Source organism: Amblyomma maculatum, chromosome 7 (genome assembly GCF_055883805.1).
Source record: "Amblyomma maculatum isolate TAMU_Amacu chromosome 7, ASM5588380v1, whole genome shotgun sequence".
Classification (NCBI taxonomy): domain Eukaryota; kingdom Metazoa; phylum Arthropoda; class Arachnida; order Ixodida; family Ixodidae; genus Amblyomma; species Amblyomma maculatum.
The window spans coordinates 125,722,519-125,741,895 of NC_139350.1; the positions used below are offsets into that span (position 1 = coordinate 125,722,519).

Genomic DNA, 19,377 nt, shown 5'->3' on the forward strand with positions numbered 1-19,377 from the left:
GGCAGGCAATGTCAATTGAGAAATTGAAAACTTTTTTTACAGGTCAGGACTATCCTGAACAAATGAACAAAAATGAAACGGGCCATATGCACTTATATCAGCCTTTCTCTCGCCCTCCATGGAACAGTCTCCCAAGAATGTGCAGACTTCTTCATTTCTAAAATAATGCATGCACATTAATAAATACACGGGATTATAATTATCGAAGATAGGTGCGCGCTCACCCAGCAGCATCTTGCGGGACTTTATCGTCCGACTGGGCCTACAATAAGTTGCTAAACTCTTTTTTTTTTTTTTTCTTCTATGAAATCGACGCCAGTCAGTCATAACTTAGAACTTCTGAATTTCTTCCTAAAGAACAGCAAAGTGGGCTCGGAAAAGAAAATGGTTAGGATTCAAGTGAACATATATAAATATCGCAAAAGGCGGCAAAATGCACTTAAAGTCCCGCTTCCACAGAAGTCACGTAGGTTTCAAATGGCGACTGTTCGTAACGTCTTCGGCTTCGTGTCGGCGAAATCGAGATGCCGTCTTTGCCCCTCTATTTTTATCGGGCAAACCGTGTCGCGCGGACGCAGTGAGGCAGAGCGGACGCCTAACTCGCTTTTCATTTTAATTTTCTTTTTTCAACACGACGCGGAACAAGGAAAGGCGCGAGCGACTCAACTTACAGTGTCCCTCTTCAACTCTCGCTGCAAATCTGTATGAATCCGGGGATATTCTCTAGCATAACTCTACATGCCTCAGTGCCTGCACGAATACTGTGAACAGGTGGTTCAAGGCCCGTTTCATTACAGACCCGGAACGTCTCACTCTGTAGATTTGAACTACATTTCCCTCTACGGGGCTCCAAAAACGTGAGAGTTCAAAAGTCATCATGATTCCACCGACACCAGTTCATTTACGTTTACGATGCGGGACTTTCCCATTGAATTAACCGTGTCCCGAGCCAGCCGCAAACTTCTTCCCTTAATCTCCCCTACCCGTCTCAATTTTCGACCCAGAAAGTTTGCAGATATCCATATACACCTGGCAACAAGGGGTGCGGCGCCGTGCGGTGGAGTGGCACGCGAAGGAGACGTCGAGGCGGCGGGGCTGGACCCATTCCAAGCGGGGTCCAAATAGACTGGCGGAACGACAGCTGCAGAGACGGTTGGGCGGCTGTCACGGGCTTGCCCCTCGCCGGCGCTGCGGGAGCCGCACTGGAGAAATTAAGCGAATGCCCTCTCCTTCCTCCCCCGAAAAGATAGCCACGCAGCTCGGTGGTCGCTGAGAGCTGCCGCATTCGCTCACGGTGGCACTACCAGGGAAACATCCCATGGATACATCGAAGGGCAATAACCCCGAGGGACAAAGAAAATGCGCACACGAGCCGAGTCCAACCTGTCCTTGCGTTAAAAAAAGAAAGAAAAAAACAATACGAATGCGACAGGTTTCAGAAATGCACTTCCACCGTTTGTCCACACGGCCTACGTGTTTTATAAAGGAGCAAATCATCTTCTGCCAGCCCTTCCTCTTCTTCCTCGCTAACCTGGATAACATGGATAACCAGTCCTCCTACCTGAACACTTATATTTTCAATTCACGTATATATATACGTATATGGCCGCTTTACTGGACTTTTTTTTATTACCCAGGGGAGCTTGGATATGTATTGTTCTCTAGGCGAACTCTACAGTGCGGACGAAATTGTGGCCAAGGATCGAGCTTGAAAGCCCACAAAATGATTTTCCACATAAAAAAAAAAAAAAAAAAAAATATAACTAATTCTGCCCTGGGTCTGTGCTGTTCCTGACGTAAACTGAGCTAGGATTTTAGGAAATGTGCGTATATAGCCATATAATACATTTTTGCCGTATATATGCGGCCAAACCTTGAACTACCGATACAATTCTATTAATACGTACTCATGTTATGACAAGGTGTGTCGGTTGGCTGGTCATAACCGGTTAATTCCAAGCCTCGGTGTAGCAAACATCTGCAGGTAACAATTCTTTAGGTGCAATCTCGCGTCGATTTACAATTGTGAGCGGATGCAATTACTTTTACACTGGAAGAGGCGTTGCTGTCTTCGTAATAGTGTCGTTCAGTTATGAATGACTAAATGTTTCGCAACATGCGATATCCGCGTCAACATTTAACGCGCTAAGCGTCTCATTCCCACGCTGCACTTGATGAGGGAATAGGCTGAGTCGTTGTCAGCCTCGTGCCCACAATGCCTCAGAGGTGGCCAGAATGAGCCAAGCTTTTGAGGAGGGGACCGTATGCGTTTAACGCCAATTTCGTATTGATCTCCTTTCTTCCGGTGCTCTGCCACTGGTCTCTTTCTCCCGTTGACATAGGCCGTAGCTTACGATGCGAACGAAAGAGGAGAGTCGAAAGTAAGAAGCTAAACGAAAAGCAGCGAAATGCTGTCCTATATCTTTTTTTTTTTTTTTTTACTTCTATTACGTTTACGTACATTTTCCGTGTAGCCAAGCTGAGGAAGCTGCGAGACAAAATAACCGCGAGGACGCGTGTCATTCCTTGGGCTCAAAAATGCCCCTTGCAGTCGCTTGTACTGAAAGAAAATTAATCATAATAATAATGGGTTCAAAAAGCCAAGAATAGCTCGAGAGACTCAGTAGCTGCGAGTGAGCAAGGCTATCCATGTAGGAGTACGAGCGTCGGTTATTGCCCGAACCGCGGGCCTCTTGTAACGAGTCGCTGGCAGAGCGGATCCGCGCTCGCCGGGGAGAGAGAGAAAGCCCTGGAGTCGCTTTCAGTGTGGTGCAGTGTGTGAGGGACGCGGTGCATGAAGCAATGGCAGGCTTTTGGATTAATGGACGCCACAGCTGGCACTTACACGCGCAATGAAGTCTCGGTGGGAGGGCGCCCTTTCTGCGTGTGTGCGCCTGTTCCGTGCGGCGGCGAACTGGTTGGAAACCGAAGTGGCGACCTCGGCTGAGTTAAACCGACAGACGCCGACAGGCGTAAACTAACGCGCGTGTATCATGTTTTGATGATGAAACGCACAGCGGCGGTTTATTCCGGCATCCAGCTAGCGTTTCCGAGAATATCAGGGGGTGTGTTTTAAATGTCGAGGTTTACACATGGCACAGCATGGATGGCCGGTTTGAAAGTTTGCGTGTGGATGCAATGGACATGTTACTCTTCCGTGACGGCGCCTTCTTTATTTTCTTAAGGCGAAAGCCTTTGATGCATCATCGTTGTCGTCAGAAGGTTGTCAGTAGAGGTGTCACGCTTTCGAGAGGGAGAGTTAAAAATACATTAATAAACCTTTTCTCCACCGACAATCGAACCTCAATCCCTTGGATACCCAGCCCACAGCTTTACCAACTGTGCCACGCCCCGGATCGTGAAACGCTCTTCATAATTTCCCTTGTCTACCGTGAGGACCATAACGGGATTCCGAGAGTGACGGATACTGCGCCTTTCCTTTTCTGTAAACGAATTATACAACGCCAAGGAACTTTAATGCGTTCAATGGTTGTAATGCTGGTTGTAATCGACAAGGGGCGCGCGATGTACCGTCGCGACAGGTCACGACGTCACCAGGTAATTCATGCATATACGAAGCTGACCCCGCCGTGCGTCCGATCCAGGCGTCCGTGCGGCGTCTTTCGTTTGCCGCTTCTTAGTGTAAATAAAGTTTTTCATTCATTCATTCATTCCACGAGCGCCGCACCACACAGCAAACAGAAGCAGGCCCAGATGTTTAGGAGGCGTTAGTACAAAAGGCATCACCGGCGTTTGGCATTGATTTACAGGATAGAAAAGGCACGGTGTCTGTCACAATTCTCTACGGACACAATTTTACCACGCCGTATAAAGAAGGGACGAAGGTGGGAGTGAAAGAAGAGAGAGAGGGAGATAGAGGTGCCGTAGTGGAGGGCTACGATCCACCGTGCTATGAGGGCTTTCGCCTCATCGCTCTTTAGTGGTCCAAAGTGCTCTCTAGAATTTTTTTACGTTGCTTCTGTTTCATCGTCGCGCGGTTTCGACGAAAAATCAGATGTGTACCAGTCGTTCTTCCGGGTGCGCAATAATAATGCGGCAATCGTGTCAGATGTCATGGACGATTGCCCGTCCTCATTTCAGCATTCTCCAATATGCATCGTATACCACGCTATTTTGCGCGCGGCTGTAAGCGTACACTTATTGTCAAGCGCAGTCACACTCTATACTCCAACTGTCCCGCCAAGGTGGCTTACTGGTTAGGGCACTCGGTTGCTAAGTCCGATTTCGTGAGTTCGATATCGATCGCGACCGCATCGTTTCGATGGAAGCGAAACGCTAGGCGCCCGTGTGCTCTCAGCATCGTCGGCTAAGTGGAAGATGTATCTTCGCTACAAGTTGCTCATTGTCGCTATGGCTCAAGGGAGGTTGAACGCATTGCAGGGTAGCTTAAAGGTATACTGAACAAATATCCAAGAATATTGAGGAAGCACCACAATTGTATTCTTAAGACACGATTACACTAGTACAGACACATAATTCCGGTTAGTTTTGAGCGGATGGCTGTATTTTTGACGTTTTCTGAGCGGCCGCCGGATCAGAGGCAGCGCACTCCCGACTGCTAGCCGGCGGGTGTGACGTCACAACTACCCTCAGCAACGTCATATCCCCACGATGCCGCCGCCGCGCGTCCCCGCTCCTCGGTTCCCCCGCATCGCGCCGTGCACAATGCTACGAAGAGTGGAATGCTGCGCACGAGGGAGGTCGAGGGGGACGATGAATTGTGCGCAGGAACAGGAGCAGCAAAACAAAAAACAAAAAAAAAAACAGAAAAAAAAAAAACACACGTCCGTCTTTGCGCTTTGTGAGTGCCACGGGGGAAAGGAAAAATGAACAGGTTCCACCGGCCGCGATGGGGGTAATTGTGAAATGATATCCGGTTTGTCAGAACTTTCACAGGAGCGCGCTAGGTTTGGCTAGGTGCGGCGATTTGAGAAATATTCATTAAAATACTTACTTTCCGCTCATTTCTCTTCACAAAGTGGATTGTTTTGGTCACTTCCAATGCGATAGCTACCATCTCCGCTAGAAATCTCGACGGCATTTTTTTTATTCAGTATACCTTTAAGTCACAGAACTGAGTCCATTGTTGGGGTGTTTAGTGAGAAATGTACTTTACAGCCGAACGAAGTGCGGTCAGTTATGCTACAGTGGAGATAGTCCTATGGGAAATTAGTTGGCTATTTTTGGCTCGCTGAACCAGTGCACTGGGGCTTTCGTTGACATCACTTTGGAGCTTCACTATTCGTGGAAAGTGATGTCAGGGTTTCTCACTCTCCTTCGTACAGTTACCCTTCGATTGCGTAACATCGCGTGTCACGCGCGTAACTGGCACAGAAAACGACGGGGCGAACACGAACCTTCGAAGTTAGACCGGATGCCTGCAGTTGTTCCGACGCTGCCGTTCAGTTCCCACAAAACCCATGCCGCTCAATATAAACACGCTAGAAGAACGCTGTACATTGCTAGGGCGGAAAATAAGGTCTAGTTTCCGTCCAACTCGCGAATAATCCCACAATAAATAATAAGATACATAGAGAAGATACAGATCAGTTACGATATTCTAAAAGCAAAGTAGGCTATACATCAGCTGAAACCGAAACGCCTATAGAATATTGTGTATACCTATACTATATAGGTCTTCATTTTATAGCATTATTCTTACATTCGGGATTACCTTAGAAACGGAGCACAGTTTGTTCCGGTCAGGAACGGTTCTTTCAGTGTTCGCTTATGATAAGGTGTTCCGCAAGGTAGTGTGCTGAGGCCACTTTTATTTCTTAATTTGTATCAATGATTTGGTGGATAGGTTATTCAAGAGGATATGTTCATCAAATTGGTTGCGGATGACTGTGTGAATGTTAGGGAACTATCGTCTTCAATGGATCATTATTTATCGCTGAAATCTATGAAACCAGTAACTCACTGGTGCGCGCATTATGGAATAGTACCGAATACAAGGTCTATCACTTAGTCGAAATCACTCGAAAAAAAAAAAAAAAAAAAAACGAGAATCGAATTAAGTCAATCGCCAGCGACGTCAACTAAAACGGTTCGCTTGAAAAAGCATCCACACAACGAATTGTAAGTATTAGATCTACTACTTAAAAGAAAAAAGAAAATAACTTAGGTGCTGAGATATATCACACAATTATTTCTTTCTGAAAAAAAAAAAAAAAACGAAAGATGCGGTACTTTTGCTGTAACTTGTCTTTTTTAAGGGCCTCATTTGTCCCTGTGTGACTGCTACTTTTACACGGTTAACACGGTTATATTTGTAGATTTTAATGCAGCTATTTTAGACGATCTCAGTCTTCCGCAGAGGGAGTTATAATAATGCGAGAGCACTAATCCCCGTGAAAAATTTTGCATTGTTTGTGGTGTCATGCCCGTGTTATAGAGCCCTGCCTGGATATAGCAACAGCTTTATAACGTTCTAAAATTCCTTTAGATCCATCAAAGGTTCTACCTTTAGCAACCACTCAGGATTATCAACGGCAAACTTCACAATCTCGATAAACCAATGGAGAGCCTCGCGGAAAAACATTCGTGCAGGACGCGCATCAAGATCACAGTGATATCCTGCCATGTGTGAACGCCATATACTGTGGAGGCCCGTTAGCATGATTGAATCATACGGAACACCCTCCTCATTTTGCGTGGGTAAGTACAGTATTCCGTAAGGATTAATAGGTAATTCTTTCTGTATGGTTCTTTGAAGTACGTCCCAAAAATAAACCACTTCCCAACAGTGGAGAAATACACGAAGCCAGCCCATGGCAGGCTTATTATATCAAGCCTTGTGTGTGTTTGTGTTGTCTTGCAAAAGTCAGGCAATAAAGAAATAAAGAAAAAAAAGCAACAGCTTTATAACAATGTTATAGCAGCAGAGTATAGTCATGGCAATGTCTGGAGGCTACTATACCATGAACAAAATCATGTCTTGCTTGTGGAGCCACGCCCGCGAGAGAGCCGTGCCCATCAAGGTTGGCGCACACCTGAAGCCTTCACGTTCGTTACCCAGCAATAAGGTTGACTCACTGAGCTCGTGATCTATCTACCCGGCTCTTAATTGATATGCTTTTCTCAGTCCTAGTTTTTATTTTTTTTTTTTTTAGCCTACAATAACTGCAGCTGAGAGTCGGCGCTTTGCTCGTTATTCTTTCTGGCTGTCCGAGTTTATGCTGAGTTTTTTTCTTTTTTTTTTAATCGAAACGTACGGCGACATTTTCCTGTATTCAATGCGATATTAAGTTCTCGAGGAGCAGGGCCGACGCAACACAACCGCTGTTTCGCTCTCTGTCCAAGTCCGTTCACCTTCATCCACCTTATTGATTGATAAATCCGAGCCGAGCGAGAACGGGAGCGTGGTTTTGGCTCAACTAATGACAAGGTGCGAATAACACAAAACTGAAATTAGTTGATTGATTGATTGATTGATTGATTCACTAATGTAATAATGTTTGCCGTGCAGCACATCGTACTGGAGCGCTCCGGTTTAATTAGCCTGTCTTTTTTTTTTTTTTTTTGCGTGTTCTAAATGTTGGCACAAGGGCGTTTTGGGGCCAGTCGAAATGATGCAAGCGCGACTGGAAATGGGACCCGCGACCTTGGCCTTTGGCAGCCGGGCGCTATATAGATGGTTACTGAGTCACCGCGGCGGGTGGAATGGAACAGAATGCCGTAGTTACTCTATGCCAGTCTAGCTGGCAGAGGGCGCATGAGCCAATGCTCAACATCGTTACACGCCGGTGCAGGCAGTATACAAAGGAATCTTTTGCCAGATACTCATTACGTCTGTAGTCATTAGTAGGCCGGCATCTCGGAGGAGCGCAGTATGCTAAAAGAGAATGCAACGGCTCTAATGCGCCTAGTTGCGAACCCCTTAGGTTTGTTTGTGCTAGCCGAAAACGACGTGCGAAGCGACTTTCTCTGAGATCACTTTTGGACGGAGGTGGACACGAAGACCCCGTATATTCCTAGGTCCGTTTTTTTTTCTTTATTTTACCATGAAATGGTGGAAGGAGGCCGAGGAAAAAGTCGTGTGCCTACGGCTTGAGAAGTCCTCGGTCCCCTTAAGGCGTACAGCAGCAGCAGAGTGGGACAAAAAGAAAGAGAGAAAAAAAAAAAAAGATACACAGAAAACAAAACACTATATGATGGGCATAGGAAATGCAAACGGGATAAACAGAAAAAAAAAAGAAACACTTTTGAACATCTCTAAAACACAATGAAAAATACACCACGACAACATCACACATAATGATAATATTACAATGAACTAAAAACTAAAGGAGAGTAATGGGTGCGTGTATTCACAAAAAGAGGAATGAAAAAGCAGCAAATGTCTTGTAAATGTTTGAGAACGAGGTTTTGAGTATGTCAGTGCCTTCACTTTCAAGAATATTCAATAACCTTGGAAGAATATGTCGAAGCATTTGTTCGCCATATATTGTGCGGCATTTTAGATTTTTCCACCTTTCCGGGATTCGGGTGTTATAGACTCTATTATTCGGGCATAAGTCTGCCATTACTAAAAACGCTGGACTGTGTTGTTTGTTACTTATACAGTACTGTCGGCATAATTTGTACTCATACATATTAGTTACTTTCATTAGATTAGGCGATGCAAAAATGTGCGATGTCGTTGCTGCGTATTTCAACGTTTTCAATAATCCGTAACATTTTTTTCTGTAGTCTCTGAGGCTTCAGTAGGTTTACTTTGGTGGTTGTTCCCTAGACTAAATGACAATAGTTTAAGTGAGAGACAAAGAGAGCATTATAGATTATTAGTTTAGCTCTTTTCGGAAGAGCATAGCGATTGCGATTTAATATTCCAGTTATACAACTTAATTTACTTATTAGACTGTTGATATGATCGTCCCATTGCAAAGTTGCACTAAAATATACCCCCAGTACCTTTACGCTGTCAACAACATCAATAGGTATAGACCTAAATTTTATGTCTTCCCGTAAGGAAATCTGTTTTCCTTTTGTTCTAAAGACGACTACTTTTGTTTTGGTGGCGTTAATTTTTAATTGATTACGAGAAGTCCACGAGTCCAATTTACAAAAAAAAAATATTTGCTTTAGTAATTCCTTCCTCTTCAGAACGTGACGTTACTAGGGCACTCGTATCGTCTGCGTATATAATAAACTTAGTATCTGAGCAAATTTTTACAGTATCATTAATATATAAATTAAATAAGACAGGGCCTAACATGCTGCCTTGTGGAACTCCAGAGACTATCTGTTTTCTGCGCGAAGTGATGTCAAAGTACTGAAATCTATTAGATAGGTAGCTCTTTAACGCGGTTAGAACAAGACCACGTATACCATAGTGATTAAGTTTTTCGAAAAGAATACTGTGAGCTATATAATCGAATGCCTGACTGAAGTCGACCAAAATTCCTATAACAATGTGCTTATCTTCAAAATTCTTTAGAATATATTCCTTATGATCCAACAACGCCAGTTCGAAACCCGCCGCCGGACACCCTCCGGTAAAATGGGTACAAGCGTCCCCCGGCCCGGCTCTCTCAGGGGTGTGCGTTCGGAAGAGGCTCTGCTAACCCTGCTATGCTCCTTCGAGGGCTTAAAGTTTCGAACAAACTAATGGCCTGCAAAGGTCGGGTTGACAGAAAATAGTTGCGCCGATGTGGCAGTGATCCGTTCCGCCATCGGACAACAATAGAGAGTTTTAGTTTATCGTGATCCGCGATCCGCTACTGGGATCCGCCACCGCATGTTCCACTGCGCATGCCCAGACCCCCCTTGACGCCGACAGATGGCGCCACATACTGGATGTCGGCACACAGACCTGCCGCGTCGGGACCAATCAGCTTGACCACCCCGCCCACGCGCGGTAGAGAGCTGCGGTGGCGGATCGCGGATCACGGTAAGCTAAATCTCTCTAATAGAGAGATTTAGCTTACCGCCACCGCAGCTCTCTACCGCGCGTGGGCGGGGCGGTCAAGCTGATTGGTCCTGACGCGGCAGGTCTCTGTGCCGACATCTAAAGACATCCAGTATGTGGCGCCATCTGTCGGCGTCAAGGGGGGTCTGGGCATGCGCAGTGGAACGCGCGGTGGCGGATCCCAGTAGCGGATCGCGGATCACGGTAAGCTAAAACTCTCTATTAAGTCCGCCTCGCGCGGCAAAAGCCTATTATGTGGGCCTTTTTTTTTTCTTCTTGAACCAACATTTTGGTTCATGGCCCCTTTTCCCAAGCATTTCACCCCAGAAGAGCCGAGCACCAGGCCGGGGGAAATCTTGTACCCATTGGAAACCCGTGGGTACCTGACGGCACTAAACCAGATTGTGAGTGTTCAGAAAGAAAACCGCGTACCGGCAGCTGGACATTCGGACTCTGATACCAGTGCCACGCCAGTTGAATGGGAAGCCCTTCACCGTCGACCCGTACTCGGTGAGCATCCTCCTTTCATGCGGAAGGCACTAGGTTCGATCCGCAGTGCCGCCAGGGGTGCCCACCGGTAATACAATAGCTGCAAGCTTTCCCTCGGCGTTGTATGCTTGGCTTAACTGGGATGTAATTCTTGGCAAATGGGTCTTTGATCCCACTTTGACGCTGTCTGGCCAAAAGCTTCCCTTTCGTAAGCAATATCGTCATCACCATTAAACGCGGTGCTGATGCTTTAATTTCTCCCCGAGAAACGCGACGGTGACGGCTATATGAGCGCATGAGATGTTCATCTCGCTTCCATTTTCTGGCCGTACTAGTTCCACACATGGCTATATAGCCAGCAATATTTTGCCATTGTGAGAAATACGCTCAGGCTACTGGCGCATATACTTCAACATGAACAGATCGTACCGCACCGAGGAGGAAACGCAAGAGGGATGTCACGCACAAGCAGACATTCCAAGAAAGCAATCCATCTTAACGCGACCGCATTTTATTAGAAATCTGGGAGGAGCTGCCAACTCTAATCGCTCATTTCAGGTAGGAAAGTGGAATGAGAGTGAACCTTCCAGTGCTCCGAGTCAGCCTACGCAGGTACGTTCATCATACGGCTTGTTTTAAAGGCTATTGCCACACCCTTAAAAGCCGGCCTTGAATGTCTCCCATAATTTTGCTTCTTTGTTCTTTTAGACCTTTAAGAAAATAGATTTCTTTTTTTCTTTTTTTGGCTCACACGAGTTTTCACCACCGACATAATAGTGCGAGCTTTTCGTGAAATTTTAAAACAAGCGCGATTACACATATATGCTGACCCTGGGAGATGGTCCTCCGTGACGCCGCCATTCTGGATCGATTGAGGCACCAGCTTTGAACGTGAAAACCGCGAATACCTGCATTCCACTGTTTCGGACGTGCTTTAAGTGCTGACATTTTGAATGTTCCCTTAACAAAAATCGGCATCAGAATATACTTATGCTTCAGTAAAACAAGCTTTTGGGCGAGTTGGTAGCTTACATTCGACATAGCCGCAGCGAAAAGAACACAATCACAGAAGGAAGACACGTACACAAGGACCAACGCTGCACTCACAACTGGTTTATTTCCGAGAAGAACGCGAAATATATTGCTTAGTACGCGCATGCGCGCAACAGGTATAACGAGAGAGATAGATAGAAAAAATATATATATAAAAAAACACACATGTGCCAATGCCAAACGAAAACGAAGCTTGCACAGGAGAATACGTTTCATCTGGCGCAGAAAAGCTCGTATTCAGACTTGTGCAAAACGATAGAAGCCACACTTATACAGTTGCCCCCCTTTTTTCTTATATAATACGACTCTAGAAGCTCACGTGCTGTTTGATTACTGCTTTTGCCTAGAATCTTTGCACTATCGAAAAGCGGCTTACAATGCATGCATGCCCTGCAGTGCTCAACCAGTGTACGTGTCTTCCTTCTGTGATTGTGTTCTTTTCGCTGCGGCTATGTCGAATATACTTATGTTGCCCTCTAGCTGTCTACACGGTTGTCCATAAACCATTTGGCATGCGACAGTTGCGGTCAGGGCCACTTATGACTGTAACAAAGCAGCGGCTATTGGCAATTTTCACAAAACCGACGCCACGCTATGGCGGCGTCGCGAAAAGAAGGACCGGTAGCACGCGGGACCGTTTGCATGCTCCTTCGCGAGTGATTCGGCATATCTAGACGTTTTCATAATTTTGCCAGGAAATTGGTGTGATTTTCCCGCCGTCGACGCGGCACTCTGGTGAGCTGCGATGCCGTCGGTGGAACAGATTCGCGCTATTTGCTTTTGTTGCGCCAAGCACTGCCAGATGTTTTCCCGGTCGCGTCATGGCAAGATGAAAGCTCGGCAGCATTGCCGCATGCCTTCTTGTACTTTCATGTGTTTTAAAATCTGGGCGGTGTCCTTTAATTATTTACCACAACCAGCAGCGAATAGAATGTAGCTCTTGGTCCAGAAAAGGCGGGTTGGCAAATGACGGTCGTGTCTTAGGGGAATTTTCATGGAGACGGCCTCTCTTCTAGGTAAGGGTTGGAAGCCAGCGCAGTTGTGTTTCCTTTTAACAGAATGACAGGGGTGATCGCCGTAGCTGGTCGTTGTAATTGCGGCCGCGATGCAACCCTGACACAAAAAAAAAAAATGTACCTCGTCTAAATAAAATGTACCGCGTCCTAACCAGAACTCCAATAAAGCGGCGGCGTAGCCTTTTTCTCTCTCCGATTTTTAGTTGCTTGTTTCTATACTTCATACTTTCAAAGACCCCAGTAAGAGATATAACATCAGAGGCGCGTTGTGCAAAAATAATACTAAAATAAAACAAAAAAAAAGAAACATATTCTGCATGGATGCCAAAATAATTTTTCAAAATAGAAATCTCAAAATGCAAAGCAGTCAAATGCTTTCATGGTTAAAAGAGAGAAGAGAGGTAGAAAGAGGTGTAGTACTGAGCATAAGGTTTGGATAACAGGTGAGCATATTGTAGGCACTTGTTTTGCACTGGTCGCAAGATAAAACAATAACGAAAAAAGGTCGGAGCGCCGAGAGACGACGCATTTGAAAGGTATACTAGATGGCAGACCAGAAAACAAAAATAATGCGGCGAGGCGGCAGGCCCAGTTAACACCCCTGCATGGAAATGTTTACACACTAGACCTGACCGAGGTATTGCACTTTACCCGGTTTTAAGTGAACGCAGGAAGAGAAGCTCATGTCTACATTACTGGTGCCGTCGCTCGCTCGCTCGCGCGTGCGTGCGTGTGCGTGCGTGTGTGTGTGCGTGCGTGCGCGCGTAAATATTGCAATGTACAGCGAGAATGGAGAGTATGGCGTTGATACGATGACAAAATGTTCTTATAATCAGTTTTACTTTTTTCAATTATTGCACTTAAAGCTTGTTAATCTATATAACCAAGTTCCGTACTCATTGCGGCACTAAGCTGAAGCGGAAAGGACATACGCTGCGACAGTTATTTACTGTTGAATTTTTGAGCCCAGCACCTAACTAATACCCTAGTCACACGGTCATTTTCAAAGGCGATTGAGTCGATAGCCTTCGAGATTTTCAATCGCGATCGAACTCGAAGGAGTTGTGCCGCTGCTACACGGCAAAACTCGAAGTCTATTGAAATAGTTATGGTGTTTGGCGCCAAACTTTTATGGCGCCAGTATCGTTGCTTTCGGTTTTGCTTAAAGAGCTAAAATCTCTCTATAAATGCAAAATAAAATGTAACTGTTAACTTTTTTTAGTAACTGCAGGTGTTTAGTTGTTATTCAAAGGCAGATGTGTTTTTTTTTTTTTTTTTTTAACTCGCTGGCGTTTATACGGCTGTGCTTTTCATTGCGTTTGCATTTCTCGGCGGCGCATGTTACAGGGGTAGAGAGTGCATAAATTATTTGCTTTAAAAAGAGCGATGTTTTTTTTTTAAATTATTACAGATATTAATATTTTACCGCGTAAATTAAGGATATAAAATGACGCTTGTTCCCGTTTTTGTATCGTAAACGCGCTGTGCACGTGTGTGCTTGACGCTCCTCGATTCAGCGCTAGCAACCTTGAGGACGTTCGAGGGCCTTCGAGATCTCGATAGAGTTCTGGGCTGCTCCGCTGACTCGATAGACTATCGACTCAATGGTCATTGAAAACGCCCGTGTGGCAGCTTTCGAAGGCCTTTGAGTAGATAGGCAGCCGCTTCGAGGGCCTTCGAAATGCCCGTGTGACAGCGGTATAAGCCTCAGACTCTCCCGTTTGCCCAAGTTACGAGCGATTAGGAATCATTTTGATGTGCGAGCGGTTCGGCCTGTGCATGTAAGCGGCGGCTTCCATTCAGTGTCAGGAAACAAGACAAATCACTCTGCCGAAGTATCGCTGATGGTGCGTCGCTACGTTCGCTTCGGTTCCCTGCCGTCACGCGGTGAATCCACCTGTACGCATTCTCTTAGGGCGTAAGCAGAGTGCACGCGGCGTAAGTTTTTGCGAAGGCCGGCGGACTTTGTTTCAGGGCAAGTGAAAGAAACGGTGTCGTGACACAGGCGCTAAAACGGTCGCCCCAACAAGCGCAGTACCGCTGGCAGCATGAAGGTCAAGCGGGCGCATGTGACACCGGAGAACACCGTGACACACAAGGTACAGACCCCCCACCCTCTTTCTCTAAAGAGCGCTCCCTCTCTCCGAGGGCGCGCTCAGCCGCACGCTCATCCAGAATCAGGCGAACACAAACTCAGGCTGAGACGCCGAAAAAGCGGCGCGGTTGCGGCCTCCTTTGCTGCGCTTCACTCCGCTAATAATGCCGCGCTGCTCTGCGCAACGCGAAGGGTACTATGCAACCATGCAGCGACTTTTGTGAGGGTAATTTTGCCCGGTTTGTGGCGTCGAGCACGGAGAGAGCGGAAGCGCCCCCAGTAACCGCATTTGGATACGGGACAAACGCAGCAGCTATTCGAAGAAGGTCTCGTTGAACGCCGCACCACTTCGACGGCACTGCACGGAAATCGTCCGGAAGCCGAGTCTCGGTTGCCGCCGCAGTAGGAAAGGGGAGGGGGGTTCGCCGGTCGCGACGCCGTCAAAGGTAACGACGATGCGCGCCACGCGTCGCAGGACGTTGACACGCGCTGAAATAGAGAGGGGCGTCCTCCGGCGGTTTTGGAAAAGAAGAGCGGAGCGCTCCCCTTTGTCGCGAACGGGACGCCGCTCGCCGGGTCAGAAGGTCGCCCTCATCTTCCATCTTTTTTATTTTTTCCCCCTTGAGCGAGATGGTAAATCGAGGCAGAAGAAAAAGAGACAGGAACCGGCGGCTTCCAGACACCGCAGGCGGCGGTGCCGCGGCGTGTTTGCTGCGCATGAAACGACCATGCTTCATCTTCGGTCATGGCACAGACCGAGGCCTGTCGCCAGCTGCCCTGTCTGCATCTTCTCTGCTCTAAACTGAGCCCACTCGCTCCTTACCGCCGTCGATGGTTGATCCAGTGAGGCAACTGAGACCGGGTATTCAATCCATCTTAACGATAGCCGACACACGAGCAAGGCTGGCATTCCGTACTAAGTGCATGCATTTGTGCTTAAATATATCTTCGTAACAGGCCGCGCGATATCGTTCTGTTACCAAAGAATGAGTGGCGAGCAAGGCTGGCATTCCGTACTAAGTATAAGTGCATGCATTTGTGCTTAAATATATCTCCGTAACAGGCCGCGCGATATCGTTCTGTTACCAAAGAATGAGTGGCCAGCTCATTGAGACTACCAGCCTCCCGACGTCACGAGCGCAGACGCCTCGGCGATCGTGTTTTTCAGTGACCGTTCTTTTTTTTTGTTTTTTGTTTTTTTTTTGTTCTGCCAGTTCGTCTCTTCATTTGTCGTTAGCACCCTCCTCGGTGTGCTTACTCGGAAAATGATGCTCGTCATCGATCAGCCCTGGCGCCGAAGGCGGTGGCAGCAATTGGAAGGGGAGAAAAAGAATCGAGCGGGAAAATAAGCCGTTACAGAACACTACCTCAAGTTGCTTCTGGCCAGCCAGACACGAAACCTTTTTACTTTCGCGGCATCTTTGTCCTATTCATTCCTACCTCTCATCGCAAAAGAAGAAGAAGAAAAAAAAAAGGGGGGGGGAAGGGGGGTTCTCGCTGTGTCTTTATATATTTTACTGTGGTACAAAACCGTCGCCACAACTCAGTCGTCTCGAGAGAGGATAAAATCGCGCGTTTTATCTTTTTGTTCCCCTTCATCCAACGGACACAGTTTTTTTTTTTTTTTTTTTTTTTTTATTAAGCTCATACCAGTACAAACTGTACGTACGAGTCCGTTTTCGAACCCGTTTGGAGAGTTTGACCGACTGGAGAGGTGCGTCACTGCGCTAGCGTAAGAAAAAGGCGGATGAGCGGCACAGTCGCATGACGAGCCACTGGGGCCAATAGAGGGCAAGCGAGGAGCAGTTTAGGCAGGCAAAGGCAAAATCGGTTCAAATCAAATTATTTTATATTAACGAGCAAAATGTCAGTGCAGCGTTAAACAGTTTCAAAGCCTTAAAATGTTATAGTCGCAGGCTTAATTCACCACTAAAGTGTCTGCGGGGATTCAACCAGAGCCGAACACTTGGCCAAATGAGGGTGCAATGCCCCCGCCTCTTCTTGTATGCGGTAACGACACGCGAGAGGTACGTACTCGGCGATTAATTCAAAATGTGCAAACGCTGAAGCCAGGCGCCGCGGAACCTGCTAGCGATAATGCGCGGCAAATAACTTTCCAACACGTCGTGATAGAAGGCAATTATGCTCGAATGTCTCGACCCTCGCACGGCTACCGTCAGCGAAACCAATGTAAAACAGGGAGACGCTACCCCAATGCGTTTCGGTACCGGCGGTTGGAAATCACCATATGTGGTTGGTGCCTGCTTGACATTCGATTTGGTTGGCTAGGTTTGGTTTGTGGGGTTTAACGTCCCAAAGCAACTCAGTCTATGAAAGACGCCGTAGTGGAGGGCTTTGGAAATTTGAACCACGGGAGCGTAGAGAGCCCCAAATGACTCGACGTGAAGCAATACGTTATATGGCGCCTTGTAGGGCGCACAATCGTCACCGGTGGGCGGAATGGTTTGGCTTGGTTTGTGGGGTTTAACGTCCCAAAGCGACTAAGGCTATGAGAGACGCCGTAGTGGAGGACTCCGGAAATTTAGACCACCTGGGGTTGTTTAATGTGCACTTACATCGTACAGCACACGGGCGCCTTGCTTTTCGCCTCCATCGAAAAGCAGCCGCCGAGACCGGGATTCGTTCCCGCATCTTTGGGAACAGTAGTCGAGCTCCGTAACCCATGCGCACCCTGGCTGGGCAGGTGGGCGGAATGAGTAAGCTGCTCTCTCTTTCTTCACATCACTGCGCGAAACCTATTGTGTCAAGTCGCATGAAGTTTGACTCGCTTTGTGCTCCCTAGGAACAATTGTGAGCGTTGGCCGTTAACGTGAACGCTAACGTGAAACTAATTGTTTTTGAGACAGGACAACGTATCTACACGCACACTAATCTCCATTATACACGAATTCCCAACACCCTCTAAGCACAATGACTGAGTGGTTCATTACGTGACATTGGAGGCATGATATCTCCGCCTATATCTCTAAGGGCAAGCTTTCTGCCTTGGACTTTTGCATGAGGCTTTCAGAGATGTCCCGCAGCCATCTCCAACTCTGGCGAACGCAACTCAAGGGGACAGCAGCGCTAGAATCGATGATCCTGTTTGCCTTGGCTTGTTTTCGACTACCGAGAACTTCTCTCGGCCAAAAAGGAGGTAACGCACAGCAAGTAAGGTCAGTAAGGGAATTAAGGCTATGACAGTCGCAGCAAGGGGAAGGCTTCGGATTATTTCTGACCACGAAGACTGCTCAATTAAACCCGTGATATCACAAAACGCTGCTGCTAACCCCCTGCGGCGGCATCATTGGCACTCGCATAGATGGCTTGCGCGAAGAAAGGCAGGAAATGAGATATCTCAACGAGTGCTGAAATCCGCTCGTCAAGAATACTGTCGTACTACCGAGCACCCCCGACCTTAGAAATGTTGCCCCAAAAGCTCTTAACACAGAGTTAATTTACTGAATGCTGTTGACAGCGCCATTATGGCACCATTTAGAATCACGTGACACGCTACATATGAGAATTTCTATAGCATGCCTTCGATGTGAGCATACAGTGACACCGAGATCCTCATTCAATGCTGCATACATCCTCCCGATAATCGGGCGATAGATTCGCAGTATATTGGGCAACGGAACTGCTGACGTAACGACAATGAAAGACATAGTGCGATAAAAAAACCTGCTTCTCAGTTGAGAACTTGCGCTGCTATCTAGTAAGGGTGGCCAAAATCTTTTCGTTTCGCGACTTTTCACGAGATGTGGTGTGAGCCAGCACGAGAAGTTTTACGTTGGCGGGCAGAAAATTTAAGCCCAATCCCAGCTTTCTCACCACGAAATTTTTTTACTCATTTATTCTGTAGGAACCAGCTACACAGTGATCATCTAGGTTACCTTCGCGCTTTTTTTCCATTTCACTTTGTTCCCGGGGTCTATATTGTTACTTGATACCCTGCAGGCTCTGTCAAAATCCTTTAGCCAGCCGACAGAATTTAATCCACAAGTCTCAGGCACATTAGCTTTTCTTGATATCATTGATCTACCACTACTGATACATTCAAACAGAAGCTTAAATATATTCAGTAATAGATGGTTATTGCAGAAGAAGCAGCACACTGACGCAGAAGACGCCGAATCGAACGCTCAATGCACGGAAACACGTGAAAGCCGTGAAACAGCGTCTAATGCTTCTCTTGGATAACTTGACGACTCTGCCATGCGACCTTTTCGTTCCTCTAAGATGGGCGAAATTCCGCTTTCTTCTTCTTTCTTTCTTCTACCTTTCTTTTTTCTTTTTTTTTTAAGATTTACGCTGAAAGAAAGCTATGAGAACAGCATCCGCAAAGAGGTTGTGCCGATGGTATCTACTTTCAGATCGCTTTTTTTTTTTTGCTTTTTTGTGATGGTGTAACTTATAGTCAAGAGGAAATGTAACCTGTGTCCTTAAAGGCTGTGGGAGATGCGCCTGTGCAGTCTCATTCGCACTAAAAAGTGTAGCTTTCAAGAGAGAGAGAGATAGTTGTATTTCAACGCAGCATAAAGAGAGCTCTCAGGGCCGATCAGGCAGTGGATCGCGATCAAATGTGGCGCACTGAGAAAGGAAACATGATGGATGTTTCGTGAAACTTCGCAGCTGTGCTACTTTTGCTCCTTCTCTTGTTGACTAATGGAGGGTTATTTTCTATCTCCTACACCTGAGGTGAACAGCAGTAGAAAGCAGTCGCGTCTGTTACGAGTTCAAAGCGCCCAACAAGAGTCCCTCCCAAAAAAAAGAACACAAACATAATA

The 19,377-nt window shown here is 46.7% G+C and overlaps 1 protein-coding gene and 1 long non-coding RNA gene across 7 annotated transcripts in view; one reads left to right on the forward strand and one right to left on the reverse strand.

The window, feature by feature from the left end:
- The window catches only part of LOC146184674 (uncharacterized), a 9,494-nt gene extending 8,076 nt beyond the window's left edge, over positions 1-1,418 (forward strand). Inside the window, exon 2 of the long non-coding RNA XR_014708580.1 lies at positions 1,005-1,418. This is a non-coding gene — a long non-coding RNA (uncharacterized LOC146184674). The remainder of the gene's footprint in view (positions 1-1,004) is intronic.
- LOC146184673 (uncharacterized) overlaps positions 1-19,377 on the reverse strand; it is a 233,890-nt gene that overhangs the window by 132,886 nt on the left and 81,627 nt on the right. The window lies entirely within an intron of this gene.